Below are 18,704 nucleotides of genomic sequence, written 5' to 3'. Positions count from 1 at the left end.
TCCAGGGGCCAGTGGGTCTGTTGGTGGCCCGTGTGTTAGTCCGTGGCCTTTCACAGAGGCCTGGTGAAGCAGAGGCTGACATCTGGGCAAAGACATTCGGAGGCTGGGACTCCCCCTCCGGCCCCTTCCCCAGAGGTGGGAGATGTTTCTCCGGCTCCCTCCTCTCCCAGCGCTTTATTAATGGTGTTTACAGGTGCAGACTCCTTCCCAAGACTTAGATACAGGCTGTGGTTCAGCTCAGGCCCTGGCCCCATGGAACAGGCTTCAACTGCCTGGGTGGGCCTTGAACCTCAGAGGCCAGGACCCTGGAGGTAGGCAGAGGCCTCCGCTAATCAGCATGAGTGTCTTTAGGGGGACAGCACACCTGATAGCCTGTCAGCTATGGCCTCACAAGCTTCTCTGTCGCATAGACCTAGTTCCCCAGTCTACGTCCCTTGAATCTCTGAGCAGATAATTAACTTTGCTGTGCTGTATTTCCTCATCTGTGCAATGGGAATAATCATGCCTACCCCACCAGGTGGATGTGCCCACGAGAGACAGAGGCTGTCCAGGCCTGGCATGTGGTAGTGAGGGTGACATAGCTTTAGTATCACTAACGTTCTATTCTAGAATCTCCGTCCCCTCTCTTCGACTCTGGACGGTATTCAGCTCACCCGCTCCCATCAGCCATAACAGTGAGGCGTCTGCCTCCAGGCATCTCAGGACCCAACTCGACCCAGGGAGAAAGGAAACTCCCCAGGCAGGGGTGATCGGGGAGAGGGGTGACGGCAGAAGTCCGGCAGCCTTTCCACACGGAACGTCAGCCCAGGGAGGAGAAAATGCATCTGGTCACAAGGAGAGGGGTGTGGAGAGGCCAAGCCGAGCTTGCGGAGGTCGGACCCCCCGTCCTCGGTGGCTCTGCCGTGAAAACCCCACGGCCTGCTCACCTCTTCAGCCCGGCTCATTCCGGGGATAATGGTCCTTGGATGAGACCAGTCCCGCCCCCGTGAAGGGGCAGTGTGTGGACGTGCTGAGGAGAGCCAGGAAAACCTGGGAGTGGGGAGTGGCCACTCCCGTGTATTTGTAGCCTCTCAGTCGCACGGAACACACAGGCCCTTCAAATGGCCCCAAAGTGACCCCCAAAAGGTAACGCCGTCCAAACAAAGAAACCTAAAAAAGGGGAGAGGAGGCCGCTCCCCTCCACATTCACCAGGGAGCTGGTTCCGGGTCCTCCTCCCTGAACCGTCCCCTCGTCCCCTCCCTCTCCCCCTTTTCAGGGACCCCAGACACTGCCTCCATCCATCCCTTATTGTGTGGCCCTCAAATTTTAAAAGGGGAAAGGAAGCCGGAAGGGCAGGGCTCCCAGAGAGAGAGAGACACACACACACAGAGAGAAGGAAGCCAGAGAGAGAAGAGAGAGAGAATACATGGGAATCTTACCCTGGGTCCTGATTAAGCTTCAATTAGAAATAAAATATGTCAATCACTCCGCCTGGAAGGGGTGCCGGCTGTCGTGGCTGGTTATGCAAAGCACGCCAAGGTGTGTGGGGATAATCAATTAGGTCAGAGGAAGGAGTGTATGTCACCACGTCCCTCATTATCTGCATGCAGCCAGAGGTGGGGGTGCATCACCAGGCCAGCGAGCCAGAGGAGAATAAAATTATCTCCCTAAGTGATGGCCCATTCGCGGTTTCCGATTGAATTTATTTTCACCGGAATACAGGGAGGAGGAAGCCGGGTCCAGGCAGAGGGCAATATGGAAAAGTGAGTGCAGCAGAGGCTTCCCGGAGGGGAAAGGGTGCTTCGGCCACTCACCTGTCTGAGGAGAGGGCTGGTGGTCTCCAGGCCACCTGGAGGGTCCCCTGTCTCAGGCCTGAGTTGTGGAAGGTTCAGCAGCAGGGATCAAAGGCTTGGATAGAAATTGGATGCCAGACGCCTTCCCTGATTTGTTGGGACTTTCCATCAGGAACTCCAGCATGGGGCCTCATTATTTGTATCCTTCGAGAAATGTTCTCTGCGTCCTGTAACTCCCGGTTGCACGTACCCTCTGCCTCTACCAAATGACAAAGGACAATGGCAGGTGTGTACCAATTGTGTCTGTGGCCAGAGATAACTCCGACTCGAGTGGAAGAAAGTGCCATCCCGACTCGGGCCTCCAACTTCACCGTCTGCAACATAGAGGGGATCGGATTAGACGAATTTGTTCCAAGCCAAAGGTCTCTAGTACGAGGCGTAAATGGAGGGGGCCCATAACCTCTCCAGCTACTGTCTCCAGATCCTGATTTGCCACTGTCTTCGGATCCAGCCAGCCAACGTGACCACATTGAAAGTCTCCGTGTCTTGCGTGGCCAGCCTAGCTTTAATGCACCTGCTTCCCTCAGAATGGAGGCTCCAGCCCCTCCAAAGACCATCTTGATTGTTTGCATGGGAACCCCCCCCCCCGCCCCGCGGCATCTCTCCCTGATGGCAGAAGGGGTGAGTACCCAGGGCAAGACGGGGAAGAGGTCCTAAGATAGAGCAGTGGTTCTCCACTGGGCGGTCCCCACGCTCCCAGGACATAAGGCAACGTGTGGAGACATTTTCCAATTGTCATGCCTGGATACGGGTACTACTGGCATCTCTTGGGTGGAGACCAGGGATGCCGCTCACACCAAGGATACTGTCCCACAAGGCACAGGCCAGCCCCACCACCAGAGAGGGATGGGGCCCAAGATGTCAACAACGCCGCCGTTGAGAAACCTAGAACCCGAGGGAGGGGAGAGGTGTCTGAGGGCAACTACAGCAGGTGTTTTCTCCCAGAAACCACAGCTCTGTGGAGAGACACGTTCAAGAAGGAGGCTAAGTGGGGCCGTTTGTCTGCTCTTGAAAAACTTTTGGCCCCGGAAGGGGGCAATGGGGATGAGAAAGCATCAACAGGACACTTTGTCAGCCTGAGAAAAAGAAAAGTGGGTTTCAACTCCCTGAGCCTCTGGAGGTGGGGCCGTCTCAGGACAGAGAGATTGAGAGAGAGAGAGAGAGGGAGAGGGAGAGGGAGACAGAGTCATCTCCAAAGAGGATGTGTGTCTGGAAAGTTGGGGCCTTTCTCCCTGGATATTTATATCAGGAGCAGGTTACGGGAATGTTCTCACAGATGAAAGCCCAGCTCCTGTGGTTTCGCCTCCTAATTATTGCCACCTCTTAACTGCTCAGCCTTTCCTGCACTTAAACGCGTCTATTTATTTACTCGCTTATTTTACCCCGGGGTGCCTGTGTGCGTGTGTGTGCCTGTGTGTGCGCCTGTGCGTGCGCCTGTGTGCGTGGGTGTGTGTCCCGTGTCAGGGAGCAGGAAGGAGACAAAGGCAGGGTAAGGTCTTACTCGGGGGGCCGGGGCCCGTCTAGGCCGGGAAGGCTGTGATTTCATGGCTTTTGTGCCCCTGGCGAGCCCCGCAATCTCTCGCTGCTCCGGGCCGCTAACAAGTGGGCCCACAGCCCTCCGGGGCCTTTGGAGTTCACTCATCTGAGAGATTGGGCTTTTCTCAGCCGCTCAGATTTATTTTGCTAAAGTTACAGGGCAATTATGGAAATGCGCCCTTTGAAGCTGGGCTGATTTCTCTTTATTTTCTTCTCCCTGACAAAGCAGCACTTCCCTGCCTCTTGTGGGCTTTTTTTTTTTTTTTCCTTTTCCTGCTCTCTCTCTCTCTCTCTCTCTCTCTCTCTTTCCTCTCTCTTTTTTTTTCTGATCATTCTTAGATAGCGGGAGTTTCCAGGGGTAATTTGAAAAACATCTTTTGAACAGTGATAAAAATGTGTGTAGATTAAAATGATGTTTACTATTGATTTTAACGTTATGGGTTGTGTGTGTGCGTGTGTGTGTGTGTGCGTGTGTGTGTGCGTGTGTGTGTGTGCGCGTGTGTGCATGTGTGTGTGAGTGTGTGTGCATTGTGTGTGTGCGCGCGTGTGTGTGCATGTGTGTGTGTGCGTGTGTGTGCATATGTGTGCGCGCGCGTGTGTGTGCGTGTGTGTGTGCATGTGTGTGTGTGTGTGTGTGCGTGTGTGTGTGTGTGTGTTTGTTTTAATGGGATTCTGATGGCCAGGCGGGGAAACATGAATTAATGATAGCAAGAGACAGGTCTCCCATGCCCCGGTTGTGGGCCGGGGACAGTCTCGCCAGCCTGAGGCCCGGAGTGGGGAGGCCCAGGGCAGCCTGGCAGGCCACCTGGTTGGCCAGCAGACTGGCCCAGCCACCTGGGGCTCGCCCCCTCCCCGGGCCCCCGGAATGCATCCCTCCACAAATTTAACAGGATGGACACCCTGATCCCCCTTCCTCACACCTCAGGAGTAACAGGCCCAGACCCAACAGGACTGTGTTTTCTGGGCTTTGTACATTATTTATCACTGGAGCGCGGAATCTGGAGGCTCCGTGTGAACCAACCCAACTTATTCCTCTTCTGTCGCCCCACTTTGCTTGACTTGACGCAAGGGTGTTGAGGAAAAGTGTCTGAGGCCAGATGGCGTCGGCCTCCGCGTTCGTGAGGCCTTCGAGGGAGAATGTGGCCTGCTCAGTGTGTGGGAGCCTCGGTTTCTATTTTTTCGAGTGGCTTTGAAGTTTTCTTTGTCCATATTTTTCTTTGCTCCTCCCTCCCTCCTCCCTTCTTGTCTTTGGGGGCGAGTGGCTCATTATCTGTATACAAACACCAACGGGAAGTCTCATCACCTTCAAGAGCTGGGCGTCGGCCTCAGCAGCCAGAGTGGGGGCCTTGCCACCTCCTATTTCCTTTACCCTATTTCAAAAAATAAAATAAATAGGGCCCCTGGGTGGCTTAGTCAGTTACGTATCTGACGCGGGCTCCGGTCATGATCTCATAGGTCGTGAGTTCCAGCCCAGGAACTTAAACACGTCAAAAGCACGGAGCCTGCTTGGGATTCTCTCTCTCTCTCTCTCTCTCTCTCTCTCGCTCAGAATAAGTAAATAAACTTTAAAAATTAAAAAGTAAGTAAAATACAATTAAACAAATGAAATGGAGTCCAGTGCTTACTAATTGATAGGCCTGACCCCTCACTGCCCTAACCCCTTTCCATGAATTTTAGTTAATGTTCACAACCCCCCACCTCGGGGGGACCCAGTGAAGAAATTAAGGCCTAAAGAGAAGTTCAGCTTAAGAGACTCTTCTGGTACCGGGCAGAACTTTCCATAGGGTATGCTCCTGTCTGAATGTACAAGGGGCGGGTGTGGTTGCCTCAAGGAAAAGACCCAGGCAGCTGGGGGTCAAGGTCAGCAGGAATATTTTTCAGTCTCTGTCCCTTTGTTCCCTTTGAACCGTGTGAACGTGACAGTTCTTCAGAAAGCTTTTTTGGTTTTTAAATAACTGAAATGTGCGAGAGCGAGGGGGTGTGTGAGACACAGACAGACAGACAGACAGACAGAAAGCAGCTTCCCTGGATCTTACATCATTCATTCATTCACTGACACCCCCCCCAGATAGTCCTCAAGTACCTGTATACTTGACCGGTGCCCCTTCGGGTGGTCCCTGCCATCAAATTGCCTGGGACCTGAGCCTGGCTCCAGTGCTCCCCGACGGTGACCCCAAGCTTCGGACTGCCCCTCTCTGAGCTTTGCTCCCTCCTAAAACAGAAAGAGTAATTATAATTGTACTGCCCTTGCTGGCTGTTGAGAGGATTAAATGAGTTAATCTGCACTTGGGACAATGCGCCATGCATAAGGATTTGCCTCGTGCAAGTGAGTTACCTAATAAATTTACAAATATTATTTGTATTCATTATCCCACCAACCTCAGTCAACAGGTATGAGGGTCCCCGTTTTCTAGCTAGGTAACCCCCAACTCAGCCGTTCAACAAGGGAGAGCCAGCACTCTGATCAAGATGCTCCTTAGCTCTGGAGTCTGTCCCTCAGCTGTGACACCACTTTGCTCCTGTGCCACGTGCCCCCCTGATTCACTTGGGCCTGAACCTGACCTGGGAGGGCCGAGACCCTATGTAGCCCCCGTATGCCCCCCTTCTCACTGCGGCCCACCGTTCCCGCCACGGAGCCAGTGAAATGAGAGGGCGTGTGAGTGGCTGTGTCACAGGGAGGACCTTGCAACCTGCTGTCTTTAAGTTAAAAACCCGGGGGGGGGGCGCCTGGGTGGCTCAGTCAGTTAAGCGTCCGACTTCAGCTCAGGTCATGACCTCGCGGTTTGCGGGTTCGAGCCCTGCGTCGGGCTCTGTGCCGGCTTCTGGGAGCCCGGAGCCCGCTTCGGATTCTATGTCTCCCTCTCTCTCTGCCCCTCCCCCGCTCACACTCTGTCTCAGTCTCTGTCAAAAATAAACAAACATGAAAAAAAATTAAAAAGAAATAAATAAAAAGAAACACGCAAGAATTTTAAGTAAGTACAGGACAGGATGAGGATCTCTGTCCACTCGTTCAATTCCTTCTCACCTTCTGTCCTGGTGGAAAGGGGCTTTCTGTAGAGTTCTGAGCCAGCGTTTTCCTGGAAGAGGCCATCCATATTAGCAAAAGAAAGGATAGTCCTCCTTCCAGCACTTTCTACTGAGCACTTTCTACAGTAGCATCGACAGGGGAGCTTGTTAGACGTGCAGACCTCCAGGCCCCTCCCAGAGCCACTGAATCAGAATGTTCATCTTCCAAGGATTCGGTGTGTGATGGGTGTGCATAGTGACGTGTGAGAAGCGCCAGTCCATAAGCTCTTTGGTAAAACATGTGGCCCTTCCAGAATGGAATGTTCTCGAACATTCTCTGGGACTTGGACCTCCGTGGGAGGGGCAGGATGGAGGATGCGGGAAGGAGAGTGGCAGGGGAGGAGGGGGGCAAGGAGGAGGATGGGAAGAAATGAGAGAGGTCAAGGCCAGGGGTTGACCTGCAGCTGAAGTTATCAGGAGTGAAGACATATTTTGCCCCTTCTTCTATCTTTAAGCATGGTCCAGGTTGGCTGTGAGTGACACTGGGCTCCTCGCGGCCACAGCCTCTGCCCACAAGCCCTTCCAGATACTTCACAGCACGGGGGTATACGCACCTAGAAAACGTGGGTTTTGTTAATAGCTGGTTTCCTGCAGCGTGCCTCCCCGCTGATCCCCACTAAACTCTGGTGCGGCTCCTGAAGAGAGGGGAGAGTCCACATGAAGGTCTCTGTTCGTCGTCTACTGCCACATAACAAGTCACCCCCAAAACGCAGTGGCATGAAACAAGCACGTTCTGCTTGTTCCGTTGTAAAAACCCGAGGAAGAGCCCTGATTGGCTCAACTCGGTCATGTGTTTGTTGCTGGGCCAATCACAATGGCCAGGGGTGTGGCAGGAACAGGAAGTTGAAAATGAAGGTGTTCCCTTAATAGAAAGGGCAGACAATCAAGTCACATCTAACACGTCTGCCGCTGAACTCCCACGTGAGTTTGGTCCCCATGTCGGGTTCTGCACTGCCAGTGGGAAGCTGCTTGGGATTCTCTCTCTCTCTCTCTCTCTCTCTCTCTCAAAAAAAATAAAATAAATAAACGAGAGAGAAAAGAAAGAAACCTGGGGAGTTCCACCATCTTGGGAAGGACAGAAGAACGGGGTTGGCCTGGGGGACCTCCTGGAGACCCATGTTTTGCTTAAAGTTGATAGAACTTTAGGGCTTGGCATCCCCCTTCCTCCCCTGGGAGACGCACCTTCGGGCTGGGGGTTCTCTTGGCGCTGGGTGCATCCCAGGGCCTCGGATCAGTGAGCCCTCAGGAAATAGTCACTGACAGCCTTGCTGCTTTGCACTGTTGTGATACCGTTAGGCCTTTCCTCACTTCCCTTCTGATCGTTAAGGGACATCTTGTGCAAATATTTTATAAGATGAGAATCATTACGCCGTCTAAATGCAAATGTGATTTTATAAAAATATTTTAACAATTACAAAATATAACAAGTTTAAACACAGTTAATTATAAAGCACAATCACCACATTTTCGTACCTGTGGTGCCAAAGCAAACACTAAAGTATAATCATTATCAAATATGGTAGGAGCGGGGCACCTGGGTGGCTGAGTCGGTTAAGCGTCCGACTTCAGCTCAGGTCACGATCTCACAGTTCGTGAGTTCGAGCCCCGCGTCGCGCTTTGTGCTGGCAGCTCGGAGCCTGGAGCCTGCTTCGGATTCTGTGTCTCCCTCTCTCTCTGCCCCTTCCCTGCTCACTCTCTGTCACTCTGTCTCTCAAAAATAAATGTTAAAAAAAAAAAAAAGACGGTAAGAGCTGCCCTTTGTTCAGTTCTGCCACGTGATAGGGACTTGTCCTCAGCTTTTCTATGCAAAGTCAGCAAGAGAATATGGTTTGAAGGCGACAGTCATTCCATTTGTAGTTGTCCTGTGTCCTCTCCCTGCCATACCTGAGCACCCTAGATCTACACCTCCTGAGGGTGCAGTCAGGACTGTTCGTGAGGGCAGACAAGGCTGGGGAGCACTGTCCCATGCTCTCGCTGATTTTCCTAATTTCCTTTACTATCCACATACCATCCAGGCCAGGAGGTCTCCACACCGGGGTCTGTCCTCCCGGCAAGGCTCCTGACCTTTTGTGTCCTGGAACACAGCGGAAGAACAAGATGGCATGGCCCGGCTGGAAATAGTACTTGGGAAAAGGCCATAGGCTCGACTGCTTGCTCCGCAGCACGCAGAAGGGCCATTGCCAAAAAATCTAATTATCCAGAAATGTGGAACAAAGACACTGCAGGAGAAAGGGGCTGAGCAGAAGGGCGGTGGAAGGCGGGCAGAGACAGAGCCGGTCTGATGGGTGGGCGGCGTCCCTCTCTGTCAGTGGCAACCTGTGACCAAGGAGTAGGAGACACCACAGCTGGGGTAGACTGGTCTGTCAACTAGGAGCTTCTAAGGAAGCCGTCTGACTATACCACCCGTCCAAGAAAGAGGACCCTTCCATCCTGCAAAGTTGTGGATGGTCAATCTCACTCTGCCAAGGGAGAATCACAGAGTCCCTCCTAGAGGAACCCACCCAGATAATCTCCCGGGTCCTCAGATGAGACATTTGTGATGGGAGCAAAAGACGGGCTACACGTTTGCCTGTGGAGAAACCACAATGGAATGTTCTTACCTTGCTGCCTCCGAGACCGTTGGCTCACAGGCTTTCAAGCAACTGCTAAGCCGATTCTGGGTCAGGACCTGCTCTTGTTCTGGTCCTCACTGGCGGGATTGTTACAGGACACTGGCATTTCTCTTCACTCCAGCAATGTTCCCTGGAGCTACACTACAGGATTATTAACAGCAAGTTATAGGGCCTCCCTGTGTCGATATTAGTATCGCCAGCCCTGAGGACGTGTCATAACACCAACACGTAGGTGTGACATTGAAACTATTTAACACCTGGGACCTCACTGGCATCAGAACTGGCAGGGTCCTGAGGCCTTCTGTTGTGCCAGGCATTGGCAGGTCAGTTTATCAGTCATGGGAATGTCTGGGAGGTCCCAGAAAAGAGCCGGAGCAAAAGAGGGGACACTCGGGGATCTCAGCGTGGCACTGTTTACCAACTGGCATGGAACTATTTCCATATTTTCAAGACAGCAACAGTTGGATACCGACCTACAAAAGAATAAAGTTGAATCCCTTTCTTATTTCATACACAAAAATTAACTCAAAATGTGTCATAGGGGGTGGCTGGCTGGCTCAGTTGGTGGAGCATGCCACTTTTGACCTTGGGGTTGCAGGTTTGAGCCCCACGTTGGGTGTAGAGATTACTTAAAGATTAAAAGGGCTTTAGAAAATGTATCATAGACTTAACTGTAAAAGCTAAAACTATGAAATTCTTAGAAGAAAATACAGACATAAATCGTCACGACTTCGGGTATGGTAAAGCCTTCCTAGACGTGACTCCAAAACACAAGTAACAAAAGAAAAAAAAACAGATAAATTTGACTCCATCAAAATGTAAAACTGTGCTACAAGGGACCCCATGAAGAAAGTAGAGAACCAACAGAATGGATGGAATTTAATATTTGCAAATTATATATTTGATAAGGGAATTGTATCTAGAAAATATTTAAAAAACCGATTGGAATTCAGTAATAAAAGAAAGATAACCCAACTTAAAAATGGGCAAAGTCTCTGAATAGACATTTCTCCAAAGATGATATATAAATGGCTGATAAGCACATGAAAAGATGCTCAACATGATTGATAATCAGAGAAATGCACATCAAATCCACAATGAGATGTCACTTCGTGCCCATGCGGACAGCTGTGATCAAAGAGTCGAAGAATAACAAGTGTTGGTGAGGACATAGAGAAACTGTAACCTTTATACACTGTTGGTGGGAATGTAACAAGGCACAACCCCTTTCAAAAGCAGATTGACAGTTACTCAAAAAGTTAGACATAGTCTTTAAATGACCCCAAATCCCACTCCTAGTTACAGATTCGAGAGAAATGAAAACACACATCCACACAAAAACTTGTACATGAATCTTCACAAGCAGCATTATTCATAACAGCCAAAAAGTGGAAACAACCCAAATGTCCGTCACTTGATGAATGGGTAAACAGCATGTGGTTTATCCATACAACGGAATCATATTTAGCCATTAAAAGGAATGAAGCACTTATCTGGGCTGCAGTATGGATGAACCTGGAAAATTGTGCTAAGTGATAGAAGGCAGTCATAAAAGATCACATATGGCATGATCCCACTTATGTGAAATATTCAGAATAGGCAAATCTATAGAAATGAACTGATTTCCTAGGATTGTTCCAGCTGGGAAGAAATACAGAGGGACCGCTAATGGGGACAGGGTTCCTTTTTGGAGCGATGAATCGCTTCTGAAATTGATGGTATGATAATTGCCCAACTCTGTGAGTACAACTGAAGACTAGACAGTTTAAATAGGTGAATTACAAGTCATGTGAGTTACACCTCAAGAAAGTCATTAGACATGCCCCACTGGCCAACACATAAACATACTACTTAGAGACAGCCCCCGAAATGTTCAGATATGCGTGTGTGCACGTACACGCACACACACGTGCACACACGCGCACACACACGCGCACACACACACACACACACACACACACAAGCAAATACAAGAAGAAGGAGGAAACTGATGTGACATAAAGAGCTGTGAATATATTTTCCTCTAAGGCTGGTAATGGAGAGTGAATTTTTGTTCAAAGTTTTGGCATAAGAAGTCCTGCTGAAAACACATATAATTTTACCTCCCCAAAATAATAAAAAGCTTTTGTAACTTCAAATATATAATTACGTTCTGGAACCTTTTTTATATGGCAAGCTGCCTGAGTTGTCCCCATATCCTGGGTACAGGGACAGGATTCCATGGGACAGTATTTGAAGGGAGACCCACATGGGGCTTATAAAAGTCTGGTGCTGTCTCCCCCTCAAAAAGCAGATGACTCTCCCCCCACACCAGCAAACTGCTCCTGCCTAACCCCAACCGAGAGAGGCGATGGGAGAAGGTGAGTTCCAGGAATTAGAGTGCAGGGATGTGGTTCTGTGTGCAGGGAAGATGGGGGCTTCTGTGACACACACCAGGACCAGGGCAGGGGAGCCCAGGTTGTACACTGGGGGGAAGCTGGGAAAAGCGGCTTGCCAAGCGGATGAAACCCGTGTCTCTATCAGGAGGGGCCCCTCAAGCCATCAAATACACTCACGTGTTAAACGCAACTCCAGACAACATGTGTCCCGGTTGGGGAAAGCCATGTGGCCTTCTCAGTGGCTCGTCCTTTATACCGCTGCACGACATCACGACCACGCACTCTGCTATGGTGACGAGTACTATTTAGCATTTGTTGAGCGCCATGATAAGTATCTACATGCTTATCTCCTTCGATCCTCAAAGCCACTCACTAGGGTCAAAGCTCTCATCATGCCCTCTCTGCAGGCGGAGGACTGAGGTGTTAAGGGGCAGAGTGAAGTTCTGAACCCAGTTCTCTGCCTAACGCCCCTGCCAAACTGCTTATCAGTTATGCGTCAAGGGCAGGCGCTCTGACATTCGCAAACTCATAATTAGGGGAAGGGTGGCAAAGGAGAGAAGAAGCTCATTCTTGTCTTTCCTTGGCCGTTGTGAATTACTGTTGCATTCAGAATCCATTGTTGACTTACTGTGGAAACTCCCGAGAAGCAACCTTTCGGCGTACAAGAAGGGTACAAGAGAACTAGCCCGATCCAAGATACAAGGAGAGGGTAGATGGGGGGGGGGGTGTTATATTACACTGAAAAAGTCTCCCTGCACGTGTTTAGGGAAGACAGGAGGAGCAGTGGGTAAATGAGGAAGACAGCAGAACAGAGGCACCCTCCAAGGCTGGGCCAGCCCCCTGCCCTTGACCCCACCAGGGCCCAGGTAGACACCTCCTATCTACTGCTTCAGCCTTCTCTCACAGAGGGCATGTCCTCCTTCTCTTTTCCTTCTCCCTGTACCCACATCCGAGACCTGTCCCACAGATGAATGAAAAGGGGTTTCGGAAACCCATTTGCCCAGCGTCGACCTGAACCACACTAAGAGGTAAGAAGGCTACAGGGCAAGAGAGAACACCAACCGCGGCCAGGCAGACAGGGTTCCCGCCTCACAAGCAACTCTAACAAACCGTCCACTTTGGTTTCTTACTTTTAACCTTTTTGTTTCGACATACTTCTAAATTTACAGAAAAATTGCAAGATTTGTGTAATGGATTCCCATAAACCCTTCACCCAGATGCCCCAGATGTAAACATTTTACCATATTTCTCTCTCTTTCTCATCTTAATATAGACATGCAAGGATAAGATAAATATTTGTATAAATATAAGAGTATATATTTATATAGAGATATTTATAATATATATTTATAACTATATAGATATATATATTTATGCAAGTAACATATATGTAAATATAAATATCTACATATAAAAATACTTACGTATTCTACAGTACATATATACAAGCATATATATACCCTATATGTGTATTTATTCAAGTACATATGTATTTACTCTCTCTCTATATATATATACACTATATACATATACACTATATATATATACACTATATAAATATACACTATATATATATACACTATATACATATACACTATAAATATATATATATATATATATATATATATATATAAATTGATATCTCCAATTCCAATCCAGCACTGAAGAGTTCATTAGCTACTTCTGCTCTCCATACATGTAACCCTCTGTTAGCAAGAGACCTGGCTTCCACTGTGCACAATTTATTTCCTTATTTGTTCAATTCCAGAATACCCAATAAGTATTTTCAGAATGGCTAACCGATACAACTGCAAAAGAGAAGCCAACTTTCAAGAGTTAAAGACTCGCATTGAGCCTCTTGTCTCTCACCCAAATGCCGTGTCCCCAAATCACAGGGGTCGGCCCCTTCCTCTCAGGGTGCTTGCATGTTTCATTTGAAATATAGCTCAGGTCATTTGTTTCCACTTGTATCTCATTTTAAGATTTTCCCCCAACCGTGATGATTTTACTCCTCTTTTTTTTTTTTTTTGAGTGCATGAGATACTATCATGATTCCCCAAGTCAGAACGATACCAAAAAATATATTAGGCTTTGCTTTCTCCCATTCTTTCTGTTTTCAACCCCATTCCCACGCACTTCTTTCTACCCAATCTCATGTTCTCTTTTATCCTTCTAGCAGTTGGTTTTTCCTCTGCGCAAATATTTTCTTTCCTCCCTCTCCTTCCCTACACAAAAGGTAGCATCCTGCTTGAGCAATACCCCCAGATAGAACTCCATTGGGTGGACAGCACCAATCTCCTGTATGTGTATATTTAGATTGTTTCCGATATTTTTTTTATTTTTGGAGAGAGAGAGAGAAAAAAAAGAACATGAATAGGGGAGGGGCAGAGAGAGAGAGGGAGACAGAGAATCCCAAGCAGGTGCCATGCTCAGTGTGGAGCTGGACGTGGGGTCCAACCTCACAAACTGTGAGATCAGAACCTGAGCCGAAATCGAGAGTCGGATGCTCAACCGACTGAGCCACCCAGGCCCCCCTAGATTGTTTCCAGTATTTTGCGGTTACAAACAATGCAGCGACAAATAACCCTGTGCACACCTATTTTCACATTATTAGAATGCCATCCACTTTTAAGTGTTATGTACCAGTAAGGATTAGATCCAGCTGCATATGCCAGAAAACCCCAAATAACAGAAATATATAATGGGTTATTCCTATATACGTGAAAGAAATCCAGAGGGAAACAGTCCAGGGCTGGTATAGTGGCTTCGTGGTCGTTGGGGACCCAGGCTCCTTCTGTCATTGTTTTCTTCCACTCCTAGCATGCTGTTTCCATCCCCACAGTGACCTCGTGATCTAAAGTGGGTCTCATCTCCTGCCATCACATCTTTGCCCCAGGAAGAAGGAAGGAAAGGGGAAAAAAGGGGCGTTCCTCAGGGATCACCCTTTTATGAAGACATTCTGGAAGAATCTCTTAACAACTTCTATCTGCATCTCATCGGCCAGCATTTAGTCGCATACCCACAAGGGACACTGAGGAAAAGAGTCTTACAGCTGGCCACACTACTGTCCTCAGTGATTCGGGTTCTTTTGCTGAGGAGACAGGGGAGAATGGTGATTGGCTGGGCGACTAGCCGTCTCTCCCCTGTGTTACTACAATTAACTTTCCAGCCCTTCCGCTCTACTATACAACCTGTAAATCTTTTGTTAACAAGAATGAACAGAAAAAGTCACCTCTCTCCCTAGAGTACTTCGGGACAATTTCAGGAGCGTTTTCATAGCACTGAGCCAGTGCAAGGCCCTCCCCTCTTGGGGACCACAAGTACCCTAGAGAAAGGAGCCACTGGGGACCACCTGTTATCTGAGCCACTAGGAGGGTCAGATGTTTGCAGGGGAAGAGGAAATACAGTGATCCTTCATCAAGCATAGGAGATAAGCCCAGAAGCCAGATGTCACTGTCTTTCACCAGAGGGGAACGGAACAATGTACTCAATGTTACCCGGAGAACCAAATGCATCAAGAGACATTTGAAAAGTCCCCCCAGTTTATCCCAGGGGGAGGGGGACTGTCATAGGCTAGCTTGGAACGTGTGGGAAGAACAAAGTGATAGATGAGAGACCCAGCAAGGCGCTGACTATCGCTAATAGCTTCTATCCTATTGTGTCGTAGGTGGGCTCTCGGTCAGTCCCCCACCAGATGCTAATGTCTGGTCACCAAACCCTCTTCCCCTGGGATGGAACATTAGAGCATCAGAAAACACCTTCCTGGGGGAGGCCAGAGTCCCTCGTCTCCCTGAGGACACGGTTCAGGGACTCTCCACCTTCCTCATGGTCGAGCCTCGTTACCCCCTGCGAGGTAAGGCCCGAGCAAGATGGCCTCAGGGGCCAACAGAGGCCAATCCACCCCAAGATGCGGGACATTTTTAGGCTTCCTGTTTCCCGCTTCAACACGCCGGTTCTAAAGGAATTGCATCCCCAAGGCGCTGTTCATTAGGAAATCACTTCGCTCATATTCAGGACTCCAGGGATGTCAACCTGGAATTTAGTATTGGCTCCGTGTCCCCTGGACACAGAGCCCTGGACACATCTCGGCCCTTGGAAACATCCCTCCCTTCCCCCTCAGGGTGTTTTGAGAAAGCCAACAAAAGCTCCCAATGGTTAAGTATCAGAAAGGGCTCATGCCCAGAAAACAAACATGCTTTTGTGAAAAAAAAAAAAAAAAAAAAAAAAGCACATAAATTCTTACTCGTTAGACTCTTGGATAAGCCACACACACACACACACACACACACACACACACACACACAAGCTACCATGGACGGAGCGCCTACGTTCCTATACTTTATGTGCATGATCTTGTCTCATTCTTGCAAGCACCGCGTGGGTGTGGGAAGCAGCTCACATCACCTTCATTTTCCCAAAGACCAAACAGATTCAGAGAGGTGACGGTGTTTGTCCGAGGTCACAGAGCCGGTAAATGGCAGAGCTGGGATCCAGAGCTAGTGCTCCATCACGCCATGCCTAGACTCTCAAAAAAGGTCCTTCGGCGAAGGGCCTTTCAGAGGTTCAGAAGTGGGGCTCAGAAGGGAGGGGGCGGGGCGGGCATCGTCTGGTGTGGGTGTCCCCAGCAGCCTTCACTGTCCCGTGCAATGGCAGCCACGGCTTGAAACCCAGACTCCTCCCTTCGCTTCTCGGCCGCAGTAAAAACCGAAGTTTATTTTCGTTCCCTTCCCAATGTTAAAGGAAAGCAGGGCTTGGGCTCCACATTCCATTCTAAATAAGGGATTGGAGGACCGTTCAAGCTAATTAAGATGATTGGGCAGTTTTGAAAGCAGTACTTCGCACACACATGCACACACACGCACACCCACATGGACACACACACTTGCACACCCCCTCTAGGCAGACCCGGCGGATCGTCCCCAGCCTTGCGCTCTGACGCCAACCTGGGGCCACAGAAGCATCTGGCCGCATGCCGCTCCTCCACAGGGTTTGGGGACGGTCAGCGCGTGTTATTTCAGGGGCTGCTCGTGCAGAGGTGGCCCCCGGGGCCCTTCTCCTTCTCCTTCCTATTATGGATTGCCTTTTTGGATTTCCACTGTCCCCTCGTCCTTTCCATGCTCCAGACTGGAAGGCAATTAAAACTCATAAGAAACTAGGGTTCTGGCTGCCGTGATGGAATTAGGTGGGGTAGGGGGGACACGTGGGTGGGGGAGACCGCTAATAATGGCACTGATAAAGCTGTAATGGCCCACTCTGGTCTGAATCCCTTTGGGGACTGGCTAACTGAGGCAGGCGGTCCTCTAAGACCTTCCCTCTCAACGTGTGGTCTGTGGACCCCCGTTATCGGCATCACCTGGGAGCTCGTTGGACATGCACACTCCGCATTAACACGGTAAAGGTAGTGAAACTCTGCTCTAAGATACTGAGAACCTGGAGGCTCCTTCACCACCACCTCAGCTCCAGACACCTCAGGCTTCAGGGCTGAGTACCTGGCCAAACAAATAAATATCTCTGCAGGAAGATGACTTTGAGAAATACTACTTTCCAAGTTCCTCACCAGAGTACAACCAACATTTCAGCACATTAGAGGCACTGATAAGTCCTGCACAAGGACACATTTACTTTTCTTGTTTAACTGAGTGCCTCCTAAATGTATTTGACCACAAAATATTTTTTTTCATAGAACACTCAGTGGTGGAATATATTTTGGGAAATAATACCCTTAGAATAAAAATTTTTTTTTCATAGAACACCCAGTGGTGGAATGTATTTTGGGAAATAAGACCCAAAGAGTCAGGCACAATCCCTTATATTATCTTTAGGAAAAGGCAGCTGTGGTGTCCTTGTGACATTACATCTTAACAACCAGTTCTGAGGCCTCAGGATGTCCAAATCAGGAACAAGGGTGACAGGAAAGCTTACATCAATTACTTTTAACTAGGGCCACACCCAAATCTCTCCAGGATTCCAACCTGGATTCCCATGGTCCCTCAAACCCAACATGCCCAACCCAACTGCATTCCAGAACACTTATCTGTAACACCACCAATCTCCTTCCAGGCTCCAGAACTGTCTTCGCTCCGCCCACCCCTTCCTACCCTTTACTTCTCCCCCACCCCCACCCCCACTGCCTTGGCCCCTCCACCTAATCAATTGCCAAGTTCACTATACTTATCTCAGTTACTTCTTTAATCTCTTCACACCCTGCCCCTTCCCATTATGACTAAGCAGGGCCTCTTGTCCCTCAGGCACCTCCCTGCCTTGATTCCTCCCTAATGCATCCTGCCCACTGTGACTAGAGGGACGTCTCCACGCACAGATGTGCTTCCGTCCTTCGCCTGCTCAAACAATACATCCCCAGCGCCATCACCGTGGCCGACGTTGACCAAGCGCTTGCTTTGTTTTGACGCTGGCCGCCATCTTGAAGATCGGGAAATGGAAGCAGGGAGAAGAGAAGTAACCTGCCTAAAGCCTCTCACGGAGTCGATAGTGGCAAGAGGATTTGAGGTTTAGACAATATGGCACCAGAAGTTTAGTGCTCCCCCCTTGCATGGCGCCACCTCCCTTCACAGACTGCCCAGAGGGCTACCTTGGCCTTCCAGTAGCCCTGTTGGTACCTCCTGCCTCATCCATGCCGAGCCAGCCACTGTGGTGGAGTGTGGGGACATTCCTCACCATCGGTGTCATCATGAAATCTTTGCCCAACACCTTTCTCCCACTCCCAGCCACACCCCCATCTTCCTTGATTAGCGCAGTCCTCCCTCACCCCTAAGAGATGGCCAATTTTTCGAGGCTGAAGGCCAGGCTTGGCACATCTGTGTCTACCTTCACTGGGCCTGACGCAGGGCTGGTGCTCCTCTGTCCCCTATAGTCCATTCTCCACCCTGCTCTAAAAAATATGGAGAGAGAGGAGTGCCCGGGGGGCTCAGCCGGTTAAGCATCCGACCTCGGCTCAGGTCATGATCTCACAGTTCATGGGTTTGGGCCTCTTGTCGGGCTCTCTGCTGTCAGCGTGGAGCCCACTCTGGATCCTCTGGCTCCCTCCCTCTCTGCCCCTCCCCTGCTCTTTCTCTCTCTCTCTCCCTCAAAAATAAATAAACATTTTAAAAAGTGAGGGTTGATGGGGGGTGGGAGGGAGGGGAGGGTGGGTGATGGGTATTGAAGAGGGCATCTTTTGGGATGAGCACTGGGTGTTGTATGGAAACCAATTTGGCAATAAATTTCATATATTAAAAAAATCAATGTAACAACAACAACTAAAAAACAAAAACACTTGAGA

The 18,704-nt window shown here is 49.5% G+C and overlaps 1 long non-coding RNA gene across 1 annotated transcript; it reads right to left on the bottom strand.

The window, feature by feature from the left end:
• Positions 1 to 1,662: 1,662 nt before the first annotated feature.
• LOC105261266 lies at positions 1,663 to 6,737 on the bottom strand. Its single transcript, XR_891178.3, has 3 exons — positions 6,395 to 6,737; positions 5,453 to 5,581; positions 1,663 to 2,147 (listed from the first exon to the last, which is right to left on the bottom strand). It is a non-coding gene; the product is annotated as an uncharacterized LOC105261266 (long non-coding RNA).
• Between the last annotated feature and the right edge of the window lie 11,967 nt (positions 6,738 to 18,704).

This window comes from Felis catus, chromosome E2 (assembly GCF_018350175.1).
Source record: "Felis catus isolate Fca126 chromosome E2, F.catus_Fca126_mat1.0, whole genome shotgun sequence".
Lineage (NCBI taxonomy): Eukaryota > Metazoa > Chordata > Mammalia > Carnivora > Felidae > Felis > Felis catus.
The sequence above is the reverse complement of the archived record's forward strand: the minus strand, read 5'-3'. Positions and strand labels throughout refer to the sequence as shown.